Source organism: Dermacentor albipictus, chromosome 5 (genome assembly GCF_038994185.2).
Source record: "Dermacentor albipictus isolate Rhodes 1998 colony chromosome 5, USDA_Dalb.pri_finalv2, whole genome shotgun sequence".
Classification (NCBI taxonomy): Eukaryota; Metazoa; Arthropoda; class Arachnida; order Ixodida; family Ixodidae; genus Dermacentor; species Dermacentor albipictus.
The window spans coordinates 112,887,384-112,908,261 of record NC_091825.1 but is presented as its reverse complement, the minus strand read 5'-3'; the positions used below and the strand labels follow the sequence as shown (position 1 = coordinate 112,908,261).

Here is a 20,878-nt window from a genome sequence, read left to right as displayed (position 1 = left end):
AAACAAGTTTACGTGAGCTGCAAACTTGTAAATAGCATTTGTCCGGTTCGGATGTTCTCACGGACGCAGTTTACAGTACTGCGATGGGAATTTGTACACTGTGTTTCAGTATTGTTTTTTTTTCACATACAGCTTTCGGCAATTTAACAAACGAAATTATATATATATATATATATATATATATATATATATATATATATATATATATATATATATATTATTGACGCACACACATACTGTGTGTGTGACCACCTGTAATGCCGTACAGGCGATGTAGGTATACCGAATAAATAAATAAATAAATAAATACTCTTCTAAGCTCTCCCAAGCCCCCGCTACTTCTACCACGTGCCCGGCTTCCCACATTTCAGACACACGCATTTTTTTCCCTCTTTGAGGCTCATGTTGCTAACCCATTACAAGTTCTAGGTCCTAGTTCAAAATCCCGCTTCCTGCAGTCGGCATACTTCAAAAACTAACTTCAGGCCCACAAATTACTTTCTTAAAGTCGTCTTATGCAGTGAAGCACAAAAGTATCTGAAACGCCAATGCATTTCTCCGCAAATTCCGGGAATTAATATCCCGAAACTGGGGCACCCTGAGAATTTGTTCCAAGAGGATCCGCCTAGCGAACTCCACGGTACGAATTTGTAAATTGCAATATGGGCCATAAGTTAGTTAGAAACTTGATTAGCGATTTCTTTAAGTTGATTATGCTTTTCACGTTTTTTTTCTGCAAGTAATGCCCGCCTCTTCGAGTAAACCAGCTCATGAACCAGAACTGTGCTATCTGCCACAGGCAACCTTTAAAATTTTTTGAAAGTGTTTGCTGAAACATATGGTATATTTCGTTTATCACTGGAGCTCACAAAAAAAAAGAGAAATGAACAACCGCAAGAGTAAGTAGCGCATCATTAAAAAGTTACAAACACCAGATTAGTTGCAGAGTGTCACGAAGGCAAATGAAGTACACCCCAAAGAGAAAAAAAAAAAACGCGATGACATCACTGCTTACAACGAGGCGAAAGAAACAACATAAAATATCATACTATACCTGACAAAAACGTTGCACAGATTTGTAGTCCGACTCTGCTCGCTAAACCCGACTTTGTAGTCCGGCTCGCTGTAGCCCGACCCTGCTCTGAGATGCAACAAGTGTCTCTCTCTCTCTTTTTTTTTAAAAGAAAATGCTTGTTGAGAAGTGCCAGAACAGCGGCTTTAAGCTTCAAGTTCTCTGATGCAACCTCGTTAGTTTCTAACGGACAAAAAGACAGGCAGACAAGATTTTTGCGTGATAGGTACTCTATACTGCACCCAGACGACGAAACGTACGTCATAAGACACGTGAATGGTTACAGGACGAAGCTGTGTGCTACTGGTGCCTGCTCTGTACAGTATCCAACACTGTGCACTACTCCAACACCACGGAGGAAGGAAACTAAGGAGAGGCCCTACCCCCTCCGCGCGCTAGGAGAAAAGTGTGGCGGAAATGACGTAGTAGGTTCTCATTTTTTTGCTGCTTTTTTTTTTGTATGGCCACGCCTTTTGGGCCACAATGGCGGCGTTGTTTGAGCGCTCACACGTGTTGCTCTGGTAGGTTTCGTGCCGTGGCAAAGGCACTGTGTGGGCGGGTTTGCGTTTGTCACCGTGTCTTGTTGCGCTGTCTTACCTGCACCGTGCTCTGCCGTATGTTGCGCGAGCGCGAGCACTCCGCGCGCGAATCCACGCGCAGCGCAGCGTGGTTTCGCGAAAGATGTAAACAAGAGAGGAGGGTGGCACAAAAGGCGGAGCATCGCCATGAGCAACGCCAACTTCCGGCTTCACTTTTGCTTCACAAAGAGTGACGTCAGGGCCTCTCCTTAGTTTCCTTCCTAAGTGTCCAACACTATAGGCATTTCACTAACGATGCGTCCAATAGGACGGCGGAGGCACGCCCGCAGGCACTGTGCCGCAAGCAGACAGCCGCAATTAGTGCAGCGGATCTCTGTTGTTCACGCTGCGTGCATGTTACATAACTGTAGCAAATGCGTAACTCAGTTTACGGCGAAACTAACAAAACGGAGGAAGCAGACGCGCAACGTCTGATCCCGTCGTTGCTCGGCGACATGTGACAAAACACGTGCGTGCCAGTGCGCTTTCACGATCGAGATCTGAGCCAATGGACTCTCGACTGGCTTGCCAACTATATATGCAGAGCAGAGCGCGCGCGAGAGGCGCGAAGCTTGTCTGATCTGGAAAGTGTTAATCGAAGCGCCGATCTTGGCAACCGATCAGATAAACCGCGGGAGGGTAATGGACCACCCTGGCTTCTTTCTTCTCGGCTCAAGAGAGCGGAAGGTGGGGGGAGGAGAGGCAATCGGTCAGTTCAAGCTGAGAGGTAAGTACATCGAAAATGAACCAGAAGGAACAAGAGTAATGAGCGAAAACTGGAGACAAATGCATCGCTACAAAACACGAGACAGAGAGAGAAAGAAACCAGCAACGTTCGACGCAGGAAAACAGAAGCGTCACATGCTCGAGCAACACACCGCCACAAACACGCGAACAAACGCGAGAAAAGCTTTGTACACTGGGTCTGCGCTCCACGATCGTTACGAATATAGAACCGGTGCATCTGCAGCCGCCCAATCGATTCGCGCTCTAGTGGAGTGAAAATGGGGGGGGGGGGGGGGATCTCGAGTTGCCGTAAATCAGAGCACGGACTCCTACGGTACAGTCGCCCGTCCGCGCGCGACACCGTTCATCACGGCTTGCCGGGTCCCGAGGCGAGGCTTGAAACAGTGCCGGCGGGTGGGACAGGTGGGGGAGGCGTGGGAGGTGGGGGGTGGAGGGGGGGAGGCGACAAGCAAGCGCGTTCCACGGGCGCGACAGCCGTGCCAGGACGGCGGCATCGATTGGCCTCTCGCGACGAGCTATGCGCGTGCGAGTGAGGGAGTGCAGGACGCGCGTAACACACGCATATACATGGACGCGGACACCGAATGAAGTCCTGGCATGCTCGATAAAACAGCGCTGGAAGAACTCGTACACGGCAGCAGAAGCAACGGTGTCTATGCGAGCTGCACACCAGCTGTGGCTGGCGACCGAGATGTATGGAGGTATACAGTAGAGAGAGAGAGAGTGTGTGTGTGTGTGTGTGATTGTAGAGAAGCAGAGGACGGTAGCAAACACGGCAGTGTACAACAGCAGTAGTAGCGGCAGCAAAGGGGCTACGCGAGCATGCATTAAAAAAAAAAAGAAAAAAGCGGACAACGCCTCGCTGGGCGCTTCGGCCCGACAGCTCTCTCGGCAGCGGTGGCTGCTGGTGCTGCTGCGTGGTGCAAACGCCACACCGGCGTCGATGCCGCTGTAAATGGCATGCACGGTGGTGTGCCGAGCAAACACGCCGCGCTGAAGCCATGCATCGACAACGAGTGCACGTGAAACAGCAGCAGCAGCAACAACAACACGGTCGACCGGAGCACGACATCGCGGCGCATTTTCGAGCGTGTCTCTCCGTCACCCCGCGCCCACTTCTCACCCAAAAACCCCACCGTAACACACACGCGCATACACGCCAGACCACTCTCCTACCGTACCTCTTGGAGCGAGGTCTTTGCTACGGGGAGTCAACTGCAGAGTCGCGAAATAACGCTGCCGCTCAAATCGCGTGGCCCACCGCGCCAGGAAGGAGGCGGGGAGGTCATCAAAACGGAACGTGACGATCAGAGGGCAATTCATCTGCGAGACCGGGTCGCGCACGTATTTAACAGCCAAGTGCGTGACGCTGCAAACAGTGGCACCCTTTGCCTGTGTGCGTATCTTCCATTCCTTTCTTTGATTGCCGCGTGCTGCAGGATAGAACGAGCGTTTCCGTGATCGGCCCGCGTGAATGTTGTCAAATGGCCGGTGTTTTCTTCTTCTTTTTTTTTCCCCTCGTCGGTATCGCGGTCGCCTCAGTTGACTCGGAAGCCGGGCGACCACAGCTACATGGGGTCAAATATGAGGGCGAGTACACGCAACTGTATTATATATCTCGGCGCGTGTCAGCTGCGTGACGGTCTCGACGCCGTCTCGATTGAAGCCCCAACGGCGCACACACCTCTTCTTGCGCGCGACGCGATAAAAACGCTCTATTAGCCGATGGATTTGTTACTCCATTAAAACTTCTTTCTGAGCGAGCTGGTGCATACTTGAGCCCAGAAAGAACATTTAATGAAGTACCTTTCTTGTTCAGTGGGCCCTTCCTTCTGTGTTCTTCCCTCCAGCGCTTGTGTCCCGTCCTTCATATACTTGTGGTTGCATGTGATTGCGCTGCAACAATTTTTATGTCAACGATTTGTTACTCGTCTGTCCGTGTTTCTTTGTGGGTCGCGTCGCCTCCTTTTAAAGCGCTCGGCGGTCGAGAGCTAAATGTGGACAGGCGTCGTCTTCGAACCGCGTTCCCTCGGCGCTGGGGCGGAAGCAGGTGGTTCTCTCGATCCGGAAACGCGCTACGCCGGGGCCGTGTAAGCGCCCGTGCGCCGCTTTTGGGACGAGCCCGCCGATTTCTGAGCGGCGGCGGCGCCTTGAATTCGACACGCCTGCGCTCTTGAACGCGGCGGGAAAACAAATTGGACGTCGAGGGGGGGGAGGGACGGGTTGCGAGAAGGAATACGTGGAGCCCCCCCCCCCCCTCATCCGTCTCCTAGATGACAGCTCGGCACGCCATTTACACGCTTCCCATATACGTTGCACGCCTCACACGCGTCGTCCCAACGAGAGCACGCGCATATACCAAGCGAGAACGTTAGAGGGATAACGAATTACGGCGAGATGAGGTCGACGTTTCTCATGAAACAGCGGAAATTTTTATGTTTCGCCGTGATGGATGCGTCTCTTCTTCTTTCTTCTCACAGCCGCCTCGATATAGGCTGCGCTACGTGGAGAGTGCGCGGGTACATCATCATCATCATCATCATCATCATCATCATCATCATCATCATCTTTTATGTCCACTGCCAGGACGGAGGCCTCTCCCTGCGATCTCCAATTACCCCTGTCCTGCGCCAAATGATTCCGACTTTCGCCTGCGAATTTCCTAATTTCCTCACCACCCGAACTGTTTTGCTGTCCTCGACTGCGCTTCCCTTCTCGTGGCACTCATTCTGTAACCATAATGATCCACCGGTTATCTAACCTACGGATTACATAACCTGCCCAGCTCCATTTTTTTCTCTCAATGTCAATTAGAATATCGGCTATCTCCGTTTGCTTTCTTATACACACCGCTATATTCCTGTCTCTTAACGTTACGCCTAACTTTCTTCGTTCCATCGCGCCCTTTGCGCGGTCCTTAACCTGTTCTCGAGCTTCTTTGTCTGCCTCCAAGTTTCTGCCCCATATGTTAAATACATTGATTGTACACCTTTCGTTTCAATGATCGTGGTAACCTTCCAGTCGGGATCTGACAATGTCTGCCGTATGCACTCCAACCCATTTCTATTCTTCTGTAAATTTCTTTCTCATGATAGTCCCCTGTGAGTAGCTAACCTAGGTAAACGTACTCGTTCACAGACTCTAAAGGTTGACTGGCAATCCTGAACTCTTGTTCCTTTACCAGGGTATTTATCATTATCTTTGTCTTCTGAATATTAATCTTCAACCCTACTCTTACGCTTTCTCTGTTAAGGTCTTCAGTCATTTGTTGTGACTCGTCCCCAGCGTTACTGAAAAGGACAATGTCATCTGCAAACCCAAGGTTGTTGAGATATTCATCATTGATCCTCACTGCTAATAAGCCTTTCCAGTTTAATAGCTTGAATACTTTTTCCAAGAATACAGCGAACAGAATTGGAGAGATTGTGTATCCTTGCTCGACACCTTTCTTTTTAGGTATCTTCCTACTTTTCTTGTGGAGAATCAAGGCAGCTGTCGAATCTTTGTAGATATTTTCCAAGATATTGGCGTAAGCCTCATGCAGTCCTTAATTACGTAATGCCTCTATGACTGCTGGTTTCTCTACTAAATCAGACGCCTTTTCGTAATCTATGAAAGCCACAAAGAGGTTGATTGTACTCTGCGGATTTCTCGATTACCTGATTGATGACATGGGTGGGATCCATGTTAGAGTATCCCTTCTTGAAGCTAGCCTGTTCTCTTGGTCGGCTGAAGTCAAGTGTTTCCCTTATTCCATTGGAAATGATGTTTGTGAATATTTTATACAATACTGAAAGTAAGTTAATGGGCTTATAATTTTTTAATTCTTTAACGCCGCACTTTTCGTGGATTAGTATAATGTTGGCATTTTTTCAGTTCTCTGGGACCCTTGAAGTCGTGAGACATTTCGCATAAAGGGCCGCAAGCTTTTCAAGCATGATATCTCGTCCATCTTTGATTAAATCGACTGTTATTTCACCTTGTGCCGCTTTTCTCCGTGTCATGCCTTGCTAGGCTCGTCGAACTTCCTCGCTAGTTACAGAAGGAGCCTATGTAACCTGTTCATTACTACTTCGAATGGAGGTATCGTGTGCTGATCTGGGTACTGTACAGGTCAAAATAGAATTCTTCCGCTGCCTTTACTACGTCTTCGAAATTTCTGATGATATTACCCTGCTTATCTTTCAGTGCACACATCTTAAGCAACCTTTTTTTGCCAGGGTGGCACAATGAGCAATACGTACGTAAGAGCTAGCGGTAAAGGGCAGAGAGAGCGGAACACACAGGCGGTAATCGCCTATAGAATAAACGAACTTACTCCACATGTTCAATTATGCAAGCACTGCTTGCCTTTATGTGGAGTGCTCAGCGAATGAAGCTCGACGTTTTCAGCGCTCGAGATTCCCTGTATTTTGCTGTTTGACAGCGAAAGCTATATACCACACGTGTAACGTCGGGGAACCTCGGTCACTTACACATCCTGCATCCGTGACCCCGAGCTTCTGGCACCGAAACTACGTCAATGCGCACCAGAGCACCGGATCACTTATAACTATATATCTATATATACATACTTTTACTGAGCACGGAGCAGGAAGGTATATATACCCGCCACTTACATCCCGAGGTAAGCAGTAAAGGCAAATTTGCAGGTTATGCCTGTCAAGTATCAGTGAACAGCAGCGAAGATAAACTGGGGGCGTATTCTGAAACGATCCACTTTGGTGATATACTATTATCGCAGTAGTATCGCCGTCAGGCGCGCGCTCATTGGCTGGTTGAGCAAAATCAGATGACGTAGTGCTCAACCAGCCAGTCAGCTCACCAGATTTTGCCAAAACAGCCCATCCGCGCGCGACGAAGGGCGAATGCGTGGCCAAGTTGATAGTATCGTCGAAAGTGATTGTTTCAGAATAGGGCCCCTGCACTTTGAATCGGAAAGGGGTCATCTTTACTTGAAAGTAAATTCTCATTCGTCATTATTTCAGCTGATCCACGTATCTGGATGCTTCCGCGTGTCGGACGAATGACAACGAACTCTCTGTTGCGTTTCACGCAAACAGAAACTATACGGTGCCCTTGGCCACACGACGTAGACGAAACATTGTCTTCTGTGTAAATTGTTGAAGACTCGCTCATCTCCCCTTACCTATACTCCACGCCTAGAAATTTTAATTCCCATTCCTGTTCCCGCGCTTAATTAGAGCCATCCTCTATGACTTGGCTCGAAGCATTCGCTTCTGTTACCGCGTATTCCGCAGCGAGGCCTGCCACATTAGAGCTCGTGCCGGTATACGGCAAGCAAAGCTAGCGCTCGGGGTCGCAAACTGAACGCTATTCCCGTGCGCCGAGAACTGCGTTCGTTCACATACTGGGACGCCTCAAGCAGACATGCGCATTCCTCCTACACGCATGCGCATCGGAAGGATGGCTTCGTTCACGAATGCTGGGATACCGAGGAGACGCGCCTCAAGCAGGCGTGCGTGTATACGTCCTCTACGCCTGCGCATCGGAAGGATGGCTTCTCTCGTTGCGTTACACGTGGCACAGCACCCCGGAACGCAAAACCCACTCGGCTCCTCATTGTTAGCCAACTATTAACCGCTCGGACCGAGACTCGCACGGCGCGCAGGAAGTGCACTTCGCCGCCGCCGCGGCATGCCCCCCCGGCCGAGTCCTCAAGCGGCTCCTCGGACATCGTGACCGGTCTCCTCGCTCTCGGCCGAGCCGGGATCGGGCGCAGCTAATGAGCCCGAGCGCCTCATAAATCACGCGCGTTCGCGAAGGCTGCCGCTGCCGACGCCGCCTTGGAAGCCCCGCTCCTTTTAATGGCCGTCGTCCGGCCAACAGCTCGTTGGGGCCGCGGCAATGCTCGCGGCTGCCGCTCGCTCGCTGCTGGCTTTTCTTGCTGGAGCGGCGAGAGAGAGAGAGAGAGCTAGCCGCCGGTGAGGTGCGCCGGCCGTTTTCTGAGGACGACGCACGGGGGAGGCCCTGCGCGCGCAAGGACCCCGTGCTTAAGCATGTGTGTGCGCTATGGTACGTACGCGTGTATGTGAGCGATTCAGGTGTGTCTGTGCGTGCGTGTGTGTGTGTGTGTGTGTGTGCGTGCGTGCGTGCGTGCGTGTGTGTGTGTGTGCGTGCGTGCGTGCGTGTGTGTGTGCGTGCGTGCGTGTGCGTGCGTGCGTGTGCGTGCGCGTGTGTGTGCGTGCGCGCGCGCGCGCGCGTGCGTGTGTGTGTGTGTGTGCGTGTGTGTGTGTGTGTGTGTGTGTGTGTGTGTGTGTGTGTGTGTGTGTGTGTGTGTGTGTGTGTGTGTGTGTGTCAATGTACGCGTGTATCATACGGTGCGCGCGAGACAAGTGTTGTATCATGCTGCGCGTCCACGTCTAAAGAAGGCACGCAAAGTGCGCGCGCGAGCGGTCGTTGATTTGAATAGCGCCCACGTTTCTTGATTTACCGCGCTCTTCCAGTTCTCGTTTCTCTTCGTTCTTCGGACGCGCGTGACGGGAAAGAAGCAAACTATGCCGCAGAAATCCTGCGTGTGTACTGTACGAACGCAGATGCACTCAACTTTCAGCGGCAGCAAAACAGCAGAGAAACGCTAATGATACGAGTAAGAGCAGTTGCTCTCCTGGATAAGAAAGGGGGGAAAGGGGGAAAAGAGAAAGAAAGGACATCGTAATATAATACTAGACGCAAATTTGATGTGCAGAACAGTTCAAGAAATAAATAAAGAAAGAGTGCGCATTATATACCGAGTTTTACGGTATTCAGTGTATACGAGAAGGGAGAAACGCGCGCGCGAGCAGCTCGCGCGTATATGCTCGTGCCTTTTAGGTAATGGAACGCTTTAAGGGCGAGCGGGGCTGTGATGAAACCGGAAGAATAGAGGCCGCCGCGCCGCCATGCCACTACGCAGCTTCCATCGCACAGAAAGAAGAATGTTCGCCCAACGGTCTGCGCCGAGACCCACGGGCTTCCTTGGAAGCGAGGACAGAGCTGCTCGCAACAAGAGGCGATCGGGGTAGCTGAACGGTCTTTCTCCTTAGTTTGTTTTGTTTGTCTTTGTTTTTAATTTATGTTCCTTTTTTTTTCAGTTCACGCTGCGCGAGCGTTCTATATATAACGCCGGAGATAAAGTGCGCTTCATTTCAGCCCTAGCATTACGCGGGCCGGGGCCGATCAACCGGAGAACATTACTCAAGACATGTGTGCACGCTCTCGGCGATCTCACGAGGATTGAAGAAGCCTACTGTGTGCACGCAAGAACCTGAAACGCCCACCACGTGACTGCACTCGGTACCGCGCTTTCCTTTCTGCGCAGGCGCAGTGCGCACGGGTACGGGCAGCAGTGCAAGATGTGGCCGATGTATCGGATTTCCTTTTTTAAAGATTTCTTTGGCCTCTTCCACCCGAATTACGGTTGTTGGCTGCTGTCTTGCACGACCGGCCGGTACCGGATATAGTGCTAACAAACACCGGATATAACGCGATACCGAGGCTGCACGTGTGCGGACGTGAGCTCCAACAGAACACGCCGTCGTCGTGCCGTGTTCGTGCCGTCGACGTGCCGTCGACGTCAACCTTTCGTCGTCATTTCATGGCCTTCATTCCAATGTGAATCTTCATTCGTTGTCATTGTTCCGCCGTCTGCATTCTGACATCGCTGCGTTGTCATTTCGTCTTGAGCGCGTTTGCGTCGTCACGCCGTTCGTCGTCATTTTGCTGCCATCGTGCATTCGTCTCCAGGCCGTAGATACCTCATACAGTCGTCCTCATAGCGTTATCATAGCGCCATCGTCATTTCGATGGGGGCGAAATGCGAAAACACCCGTGTACTTAGATTTAGGCGCACGTCAAAGAACCCCAGGTGGCCCGAATTTCCGGAGTCTCCCACTACGGCGTGCATGCCTTATAATCAGATCGTGGCTTTGGCAAGCAACACCCCGTAATTAAATTTATTTTTCTTTAACGCCATCGTTATTCGACTGTGATCATTCAGTCGTCATTACACAGTCGTAGTCATGCGTTCGTGGTCGGTCGGTCGGTCGCCGCCATCCCGTAGTCGTCGATCCGTCATTGTCGTCCCATTTTCCTGACGCTGTCCTCGACACGAAGTCATATTCAGCCCACTGTCGTCATTCCAGCATCGTCGTCCCATCGTATAGTCATCCGTTGTCCTCACCTTGTCGCAATACCGCTCTCGCAACGTCAACGTCGCCATCTCAGTGCCGACCTCGTCATTAACGTCCATCTGGTAAAGTTGTCGTCGTTCTTTTTAGTTATCGTCGTGCCATTTAAAGCCCACGAAAAATATGTAGTTCCACCGTCGTCATTCTCTCGTAGTAATGCCAGTGTCGTCATCACAATGCGGTCGTGTCATCGTAGTCATTCTATTGTCGTCGTCGTACAGCCGTAGTCGTGCACATAGCCGCGCTCGTCTGATCGTCGTCGTTCCGTCGTCGCCATGCGTGGAATCCGCATTGTTCGGGCATCTCAAGTTGAGCGAGGCGTTTCCCGGCGAAAATGTGTCCAACATGCTCGCGCGCAGTTCGCAAACGCCCCAATGAAAGCTTTGCCTAAACTTAGTGTCGCTACGCGTGGGACCGGCATATTTCCTTTTTATCGTTGCAATATTTGTCTGCCTATTTGGACAGGTGTTTCATGCTGAAGGAGGTACGATACAGGCTCAGCAAAAAAGAAAAAAAAACATTGCAACAACAAAACACATTAAGAAGCGTAAATACAAAGTTGCGCTGCACATTTCTAACGAGCCACAAGCGAAGAAACACAATCACGCGCGCAGGATTATACGCAACAAGGAAGTTAAGCGTTACAGTGTGGTCCAGTATTGGTCCAATGACGGTCCAACATTACGACGCAAAGTTAGTCGACACGCGGTTGTTAAAAGTTGAGCCAACATCGGCCCTTCAATGGAGTGCTGCTTCACGCAAGTGCTCATGCGCCACGGCAATTTACGTGCACGCGTCCAATTGTCTTACGCACGCAGCGCCCTATACGTCAGCCGCTGCTCGTGTTAATCGGAAGGCGGGCACTCGGCGCATTCATTCTATTTGTGTTTTTTTTTTTCCAGCGCCCCGTCCTCTCTCGGCGATTTGCCTGCTGATGTCACAACTCCCGTCCGCAATCTGTTTCGTCTGTCTCCGCTTCTGCGCGCGCGACGCTTCGTCACCACGCGACGCAGACGACAGCCGTCTGTCAGCTGCGCTCGCTTTTCGAAGATACATCGCCATCATGCACGGAGGCAAGCTTACAGAGGAAGCGAGAGAGGAGGTTTCTGAAGATGGCGGTACGTACAAATGACAGTTGAAGGGTAAGAATAAACAAACGAACGAAGAAAAGAAGTGAAACTGGTAGAGAGTGAAGGAAGCATAACACACGCACGCACGCACGCACATACACACACAGAGGGAGGGAGGGAGGTAGAGAGAGAGACGTCCAAAGGCTCAAAGTAGGGGCAGCAGGTGGCTTCGCGGTCAGCCTCAAAAGTGCACGGAAGGGCAAGTCCTAATGAGGGCCTAATTAAATCTAATAAGAGCGCGACCGCACCATCACCAAACCACTCGCGGCGGGCGGATGGAAGCTCCGCGCCCGCCGTGGCGGCGGCGAGCTGCAGCTTGGACGGCAGACAGACCGCGCGCGGAAGCCGAAATGCCTGCGCGGTGGCCTGGCGGGTGCGCGCATACGTATACATGTATGCGCGCCGGGAGTTGGTGGCGAGAGACCACACATCGCGTTCTCCCTCGCGGTCCGGAAGGCGATCATTTGTCGAGCGCAATTGGCCCGCGAGTTTTAACGGACCAACCGACCGCCGACTCAGCCGCCCCCCCCCCCTTTTCTTTTTCTGGGTGGGGGGGGGGGGGGATGCGAGGAAACTCGGCGGGCAAACGAGCGGAAACGTTAACTTGCGACGCTACATAAGCACGGGTTAAAGAGTTTCCTAATGCGCATTTATTGATGGCCCGCCGAATTAAAGTTCTCGCGGCGCGCGCGCGGACCCACGCGATGCGGGCGCGGACCCACGCGATGCGGGCGCTCATGCAAATTAACGAGGGGGACGAGCGGCGAGATTTCGGCCGCAAAGCGTAACGTACCCCTGCGACTCTTAATAGAGAGATTCCTGAAACTTCTGGTGTTAATTCCCGCTGCATATCCGAGACAGAGAGGAAGAGATAGCGAGTTTAAATGGAAACCGAAGACGTCGGCTCCGCTATATGCTGTGCTCGCGCTATTTCAGATGCACCCAAACAATAATTATTCGGCAGACGGAAGGGGGGCGCTCCGGATTAGGTTATATCAGTTTTTATTTACTGGTACTCGTTAACGTGCGCCTAAATGTACGTACACGAGCGTTTTTTGCATACCACATTCATTCGTAACGCAGCCGTCGGAATCAAACCGTCAGATGCTGAGAACGCCATATTTGCCGCGTGATCTGATGTCTACTGATTTCATATTGCCATGGAGTGGCATTATTTCTGCACGAAATGCGCGGAACGTTTTCGTTTACCTGAAAGAATAAGCGCAAAATTGTCATTCAACGGCTGGTGCACTGGCACTCAGCCATGCCGTCTCTCTTTCGGATCTTTCTTGGTGGCTTACGTTTCTTCTCCAACTCTGTTAATATTGTAGCACAAGTTAATTTATGTATACCTCATTCGCAGCGAATCTTGGAATGGTTAAACAAATGTGTATTTCTGTACAACGAACGTAGAGCAAGTGAATAACATTTTTTAAAAGTTATTCGCTGCGAATTGCGAACAGTTAATGAGTACAATTCAGCAAGTTAGGCCACTATTGAGTGTTAGTCCGTTAGTGGGATCATGAAGTTACTTAAAACGATATTATCTTCATCGCCCTTGCGCGGTTACGCGTATGACAGCGGCGGGACAAAGTCGTAATTATTTCAGGAGCTAAAGCCATTAGGTTGTTTTATTGCAGCTCATATGGTGGCCGCATTGTTGACTCAAGCTAAGTGCGCCTCAGTGAATAGCAAACGAAAATTATGATAGCCGTCTTTGAACTCAGTGTTATTACGTCATGCGTGTAGTTACGTCATGCGCGCCGTCATGCGCGCCGTCATGCGTGCCGTCATGCGTACGTCATGCGTGCCGTTTCGCGCGTGGTGATAATATAATACCTATATTTTATCTTTAATTTTGTGGCAGCGAATCAACGTGCAGGAGGCCACGATCTAATCGCGCGGCGGAAATAATTGCGCGTAGTGCCATCAGAACCATATATTAAACGAACTCCTCTGGTCGCGTAACCATTCAGCGAGAGTCATGCAGTTACCACGTACAACTATCGTAATGTAGTTATCGCAATATAACGTGCATGACGCGATGTGACACGAGTTCATGCTTGCGATTCGTTTTTCTACTGCTGTGACGCGACCCCGTTTCTATATATACGAACGGAGTGATACATAACACGTATTGTTATGGTTGGCGTCTGACACAACGTGGCGACAGGAATTTCGCCCGGCCTTCTACCAGGATTCGTCGAAATGTGGGTTGACTTCTCCTGCGAGGGTTAACGTCAGGCACCTTGCGCACAACGGGCCTTCTACCAGGATTCGTCGAAATGAGGGTTGGATTCTCATTTCCTTGCTCGGTAATGCCAGAGGAGGAGGGGCCTTCTCTCGGCGCCTGTCACGTGGCATCGACGGAAGCAAGATCCCGCCCACACTTGTAGAGAGCCTATTTAAGGGGCTCTGAAATGTACTTTTATATACTTCATGCTTTTCTTATTTTCTTTCAACTACCTTTGAATAAACCGTGCAAGTTTCGCACTAGCAAATCGTCTCGCCCTTGCTCGGTCGCCATGGTCTACCGGATGCCTGCAGCCCGCCGACAGCGCCACGCTACCCAATATGTAATGTCGGTCGAGCTTCGATAGGCAGGCGCCGCTACTCCTCGGCAGCAGTACGGTACGCTACCCTGGAGTACGCAACAGTATAGAGATATATAACAAAGATTGCGGAGTGATCAACGCATTGTGACATCTCCCTAAAGCGCGGCGTTCACGGCTCGCTTATGCTTCATTTGTTTCAAACGAGGCAAAATGCTGTTTTGAGCTGTGCTCGAAACAAGGAGCAATAATAAAATTGACATCATTGTGGCGAGCGGAGGGTGCGACAAGCACACATCGCATGCTCGACACGGCAAGTCACTGATCTTGCTATAGCGCAAGGTTAAGTACTTTTGTGCCCCATAACAAAAATGCGGACCAAGACTTTTTGACTGCGCTACAACCACAGAAGAAACTGTCCTTAAAGATATTCACGCCGTACACGTACATGTAAACACGTTGTGCCTAGCAGACGACGCGCGGCGCAATCCACATACACATATATATCCGTGGTTCAGCTAGTGCCCGCCAGACGGCGACTCTGCTCGATCTCGTCGAAACAGACGACCAGCAGACGTTAGAAAGAAAGTGAGGGAAACAGAGACAGAAAATCGGATGCATTGTATGTAAACAAAAGAAATTCACCGACGATTACGATACTCCCTAATACGAATTTTTAGTGCAGCTCTTTAGGCGTTTTGAATTCGCGATATATTGCGGCAAAGAATTTGACTCTGAACGACAGGGTCCTCTCGGCGGCGGCGCTGAGTCTATGCCCAGGCAGCTTGTTTAGCAGCAGCGGCAGACGAAACGTTTCCACCGGTTGCGTCGCTCATTGTTCACAAGGAAAGCGTGAACTCGGGAACGCGTGGTTCGCACGGAGCGTATTCTATAGCTTCGGCGGCGCAGGCGAAGTGGCGCATGCGCAGTGGGTGCGATCGAAGCCCACACCAGTGCTTTGTTTCCATATTTGGTATCGGTGGACGCGCTCGCAGCATGCCTGTTCGCCGCCGCTTTCCTCCTCACCCTTTCGCCACACACTCCTCCGTTTTCATCCTCGCGGTCTCTTCACTCCCGCTGTCTTTCATCCCCCGTTGCGCTACGCGTTCTTTCTTTCATCCTTCGCTGTGCTCGTTCGCCCGGTTACGCCGAGGGACGCCGACTCTCAACGCAAGAACGGGCGTTTAAGAGCTGCGCTCTAAACGACCACGGAATAGCCAGAATGGCAAGAAAGAAATTATAATGGATAATGCTATTGAGGCCCTTGCCTTTTGAGGCCCGAGCTGCTTACCTATGGACAAAAGCATACCGGAGCAAATATTCGCAACATGATGAGGCATGTGTGTGCTGCAGCGAAAATTTGGGAGATAACTCAGCGCATCCTAACGTAATCTGAAGGTATTCGCCAAGCGAGACCCGTAGGAAACGTCCACCTTCCAGAAGCCCCGGGATTTAGATCAGATAAAAGCATTAATCGGTCACCAGTCGAAATAAGTCATTGAGAGACGTTTATAGCATTGGTGGGAAAAAAGAAGCAGAGGAGAAACTGATAGGACCGGACCCGTTATAGGCAATAGGCAACGATGCAAGGTAGACATTAGCTTTTGAGGAAGAGAGAAAAGATTAACGAGCCGTAGACAGAATGCTAAAGTCTCATAAATATCTACAGATTGACTGATTAGCTCAAGCAGGCTAGGTGACTTAGGTGCCATCGACTATGATTATGTTTTGAAGGGGATGTCAATAAATCACCATCGTCATCGCCAGCGGGGCCCATAGTTCACATTGGTCTTAAGCCTGGCGTAGCTTTAGCAGTGGGGTCGGCTACGAAAGGAGGGTAAGAGGGGAGGAGGCTCCCGCTGTACTCGGGGTGCACCAACCTTGCATTCAGACTCTGCGCTGTTCGCAGGGCAGTTTTTTCGCCGCGCGGAAGCCGCGTGGTGATCGAGCAGTCAGGAATGCCGGAGACGCGACCTGCGGAGAAGCGCGAGAGGAATTTTACAGCCGTCGCTCCCACTCAAAAAATTTCGGGGAAGCGAGTAGCAGTGCTGCCCCGGGTGTCGGAGACCGCACGCACCACGCACGACGGGCCGCAGAGCCCGAGGCGACGCCGTGGCGGCGACCTTGCCGCTCAGCGGGAGGTGCGTCGACGCACTTCAGCGCCGGCCGCGGGACAGGTGAAGCGTAAACACTTTCGCGGCGGACCCCGACCGCGGGGTCGTAATTGTCAAGCAAACTCAACGGGTCGCAGCTGGACGCGCTGTGACGGCTTGAGAGAGAGAGAGAGAGAGAGAGGGTTCCAAACTGATGGGACCGGATCCGTTATAGGCAACGATACAAGGTAGACATAAGCTTTTAAGGAAGAGAGGAAAGATTAACGAGCCGTAGACAAAATACCAAAGTCTGTTAAATGTCTACAGATTAACTGATTAGGTCAAGCAGGCTAGGTGAGAGAGAGAGAGAGAGAGAGAGAGAGAGAGAGAGAGAGGAAATACAGCTGATGATTGCTGAGAGAAGAGCAAAGGTAACACTACTCGTGGGGCATGCTGAGATTTACATTGTCTTGTTCACTTGGAACTATACATATCGAGCTCCAACAAAAAGGTCACGAGGTTGTCTTTCAATGGGTACCTGGCCCATTGTGGAATCAGTGGCAATTATTTCACCGATAACGCTGCTCGCACATCACATAAGGACGAGCACAGCGTTCCAATTCCGCTTTCGAGGACAGACGTCGCAAGGCAGCTTCGACACCTGGCCCGCAGTCTCTCACTGACCGAGTAGAACTCGCCAAACTTAAGAATTACACGACTGTACCGATTAAACCACTCACTGCAACTCCGAACTCCATGCGGACTTCATCGACGTGAAGCTACGCATCTCTGTCGCCTTTGGTTAGAAGTTGCCTTCGCAAAGGCATACTCAACATTAATTAGAGTGACCGGCAGTGCAGCGTGCGAGGTCTGCAGCACCGAAGAAAATATCGACCACCTGCTGTGCCACTGTCCACGATATGCTCCAGAAAAACAAGAACTTGCTAATACTCTCCAAAAACTGAACAATCGGCCGCTTTCCGTGCAGGTGCTGCTGGAACACCGCCCCCATCGCTCGTCGGCCCATAGAGCGGTGAAGGCACTTTTGTGCTTCTTGAGGACGACGGGCTTGTGTGAACGTATGTGACTATTAGTGCAATTATTATTAGACCACACGCGTCAGCGAACTCGGCGCTAATTTCTTTCTTTCATTCCCTCCTCTCTCTCCCTGTCATATTTGCTTTCCCCTTTCCGATCCTCCCGGTGTAGGGTAGCCAATCGGACGTTATTCTGGTTAACCTCCCTGCCTTCTGCTTTTCTCTTTCCTTCCCTACATATCGAACTCGGCCTATAGTATACCTTTCACGTTGAACTAGATCCTGGCACCATGATCTCGCAGCTCATCACAGCTGCGGAAGGCGACGAAAACGCTGGCACATTTCCAAAGCCAGCGGGACTGGGCGACCGTATAGGACAATGTGCTGAGAATGCCATTACGTCGGCGACTGCAGCGCACAAGAAACAAGGAAAAAAAAAAACGATAAGCATGTTTTTTTTTCTTTCGAGTTGCTTAAAACAGTACATTAATATGGATGTGACCAAAAGCATCGTACAAAATCTTTTTTATATATCGTGGCATCGTATATCGCAACCTCGCGAGTACGCCAGCAGTTTTTGATAGCTTTTGCGCAACCAGGGGACGTATTCTGCAGGAGTCCACTTAGTGGATTGTCGATTTCGGCCGCTGCTGATTGGCTGGGGCCGCTCGTCTCCTCCTCGCTCGTACAGCTGCATCCAATCAGCAGCGGCCGAAATGGACAGTCCACTAAGTGGACTCTTACAAATAGTCTTTCTTTTTCTACCGCAAGAAAAGCAGTTACTTTATTTATATAGTTCCTGAAAGCTAAAAGTGTATCTAAACATTTAGTGCGCACAAAACGATTATAACGATTATTCTTTTTGTCTAACATTTTTAAACTTTCTCCGTGAATCCACGGCTTAAGTGCTGTCCGAGGGCTTCGAAGAAGCTTGTACGGAAAGGATTGCTCATACACTAACTTAACTGTTGCAAGAAAAGAATCATGCGCTTGTTATGGATCCGTAATTTTGAGAATGTGAGTCCATGAGGTCCAGTTCGATAAGCTTACATCAAAAATGCTCCATTGTTACGCTGCTAATACATTGATACGTTTAGAAAGAGGTGCAATGGCACTTTCGGACGGCTAAACAATTTACCAGAACAAAGATCGGGAGGTGATCGCCTAACTGAGCAGAAAGTACACCAGAGTGCAAAGATTCCGATGTCACATTGGTCACGAACACATCAATTAATGTTGATGTTTCTTTTTGCAGACTTGTTGGCTCCGAAATGACATTTCTAAAACCATAACAATCTAGTATTTTTTGAAGTTGCTTTAGCTGGGAAGAAGAGGAGAAGAAATCAACGTTGAGATCGCCACCTAGCATTAGAATATATTTGTTAACTGTGGTCCAAGAAAGAAGCCCATCCATAAAATTGAGAAATCGCTACATTTTTTTTTCCATTAGGCTGGCGATGAACACCGGTTGCACTGCTGGTTGCACACTGGTTGCACTGCAGTGATAATATCTCGTAATCAGAGCTTGTTACTGTAAACAGTGGAACAGGTGTGGTCTTAAAGGATTTTACTGCAACTAGCACACCACCACCTATTTTATCGCAACGGTTCTGCGCATGCACATTATAGTACGATAATCCCAGCACTTTCGAATGATCCGGATACCCCGTCTCAGTTATCATTACGTCATCAAAAAATATAATTTAGACTAGCAAAAGATATTGATACTTTTTTTGTTGCTTATTGGATATATGACTGAGCTTTCAAATAAGAAAAAAACAACAACAAAGGACGTGGCATTGCTGGGGCGCGATCGGAGATATTTTGTTCGATACGCGTTCTGTTCAGTTGCTGCAACGTCACAAAGTTGCAGTATGCAAAATTTGTGACAGCGGGGCGGAGAGAGCAGCCAGTCAGGAAGCGGTCACCTCCCCGGAAGTTTACCTCCGTCGTTTGTCGTCTGCTTGCAAACAGTATACTACAAAGCCAAATGTTTCTCGTCTTCCAATTGAATGAAATCTTTGTCTAAAAAAACGTATTTTTTTTCTTCTCAAACCCAAACACGTTTTCAAATAGCAGTACGTGTGACTACTGCAATTTATAACTATTAGGTTCTTTGCGTCGTCCCTTGGTGATGTCGCGCACAGCGAGAAGGAAAAAGAAAACGACGGGAAGAGTGGCGCACTTTTCAAGAGGCAGCCACAACATCCCAGTGGCTCGCTGGCACCGATGATGTTGTCGATTTCTCTGTACAACCAACGGATTATTTGTTTCGAGAAACAAAAACGACGCCGGAATTCACTTTCTGCCATTTCTTCAAACGCGTTTCGCACCCCCACCCACTCACCTCGTTCCTCTAGAAACGCCAGCGAAACAACCGAAGTTTCCAACGGAAGCGCCATTTTCTAGAATTAAACTATGGATCGGATTCAAACGTGCCATTCGTGCCATTCTGCAGCCGAAAAGGCCGCCTATTGGATCCAATCCAATCCACCAGACGCGCCATGCGAAGCCGTATGATCGCTCCAAACTTCTCAACTCCCGTCGCGTTCGGACGAAATGCTCGATGGGCCGATGATTGACAGGAGCGTGTCGTCATTTTGACGTCACCAAAAACGGGGCGGCGCCCCGCGGCAGGCGACGTCGGCGCGGAGTAGGCCAATCGCGCGCGCCGGTAACCGAACGAACGCGCCGAACAACCATCTCCGATCGCACCCCTGTTGTGTATACGCAAAAAGATGCTGACGTCTGCAGTTGAAGAAAACATGGATGACATGTCCTTTATAGTGGCGTATTGATAATTGGCCGAAGTGTTTGGATGACCTTATCTGTGTCACCAGAGCAGGTAATTCGCAGCATCTGCGCTGATTCATTTTCCCCCTGCAAAAGATATCAAGGTCAGTTTCAATTTTTTTTCTTTCTTTCGAGCCACAGCCATGTCCACCAATTTCTTAAAGGCAGAGCACAGATGCTCATTGATGTAAACTATAGAATTCCTTCGTCATTGCGCGATGCTGGTGTCTGCAGTCGTGAGAAGAATCAACGCGCAACACTTAGACACCATGACAATACACAGAATTAATTATGGGGTTTTACGTACCAAAACCACTTTCTGATTATGAGGCACGCCGTATAGTGGAGGACTCCGGAAATTTCGACCACCTGGGGTTCTTTAACGTGCACCTAAATCTAAGTACACGGGTGTTTTCGCCCCCATCGAAATGCGGCCGCCGTGGCCGGGATTCGATCACGCGACCTCGTGCTCAGCAGCCCAACACCATAGCCACTGAGCAACCGCGGCGGGTACAATACACAGAGCGATGCAGAGTACGAGGCAGTTGCAATGGCTCTGAGAAACACTAGGAAATAGCATAAACCTACTTTGTAGAAACCATAACCACATGGAGCACATTTTCAGCGCACATAGGTACGGCGTCACGAGGCGTCGGCGTGCGCTCGATACAAGCTGCGCGCGACAAT

The 20,878-nt window shown here is 50.2% G+C and overlaps 1 protein-coding gene across 4 annotated transcripts in view; it reads right to left on the bottom strand.

The window, feature by feature from the left end:
* Window positions 1-20,878, bottom strand: part of LOC135897048 (uncharacterized) — a 493,987-nt gene that overhangs the window by 337,514 nt on the left and 135,595 nt on the right. Inside the window, exons 2-3 of one of the 4 annotated variants that reach the window (XR_010562883.2) lie at window positions 17,661-17,806; window positions 16,149-16,242 (exon numbers count right to left, since the gene is read on the bottom strand). The exons of 2 other annotated variants lie outside the window; for them this stretch is intronic. The gene's annotated coding sequence lies outside the window, so the exon portion shown is untranslated. The remainder of the gene's footprint in view (window positions 1-16,148; window positions 16,243-17,660; window positions 17,807-20,878) is intronic. One more of the 4 variants, XR_010562884.2, reaches the window with a different exon arrangement.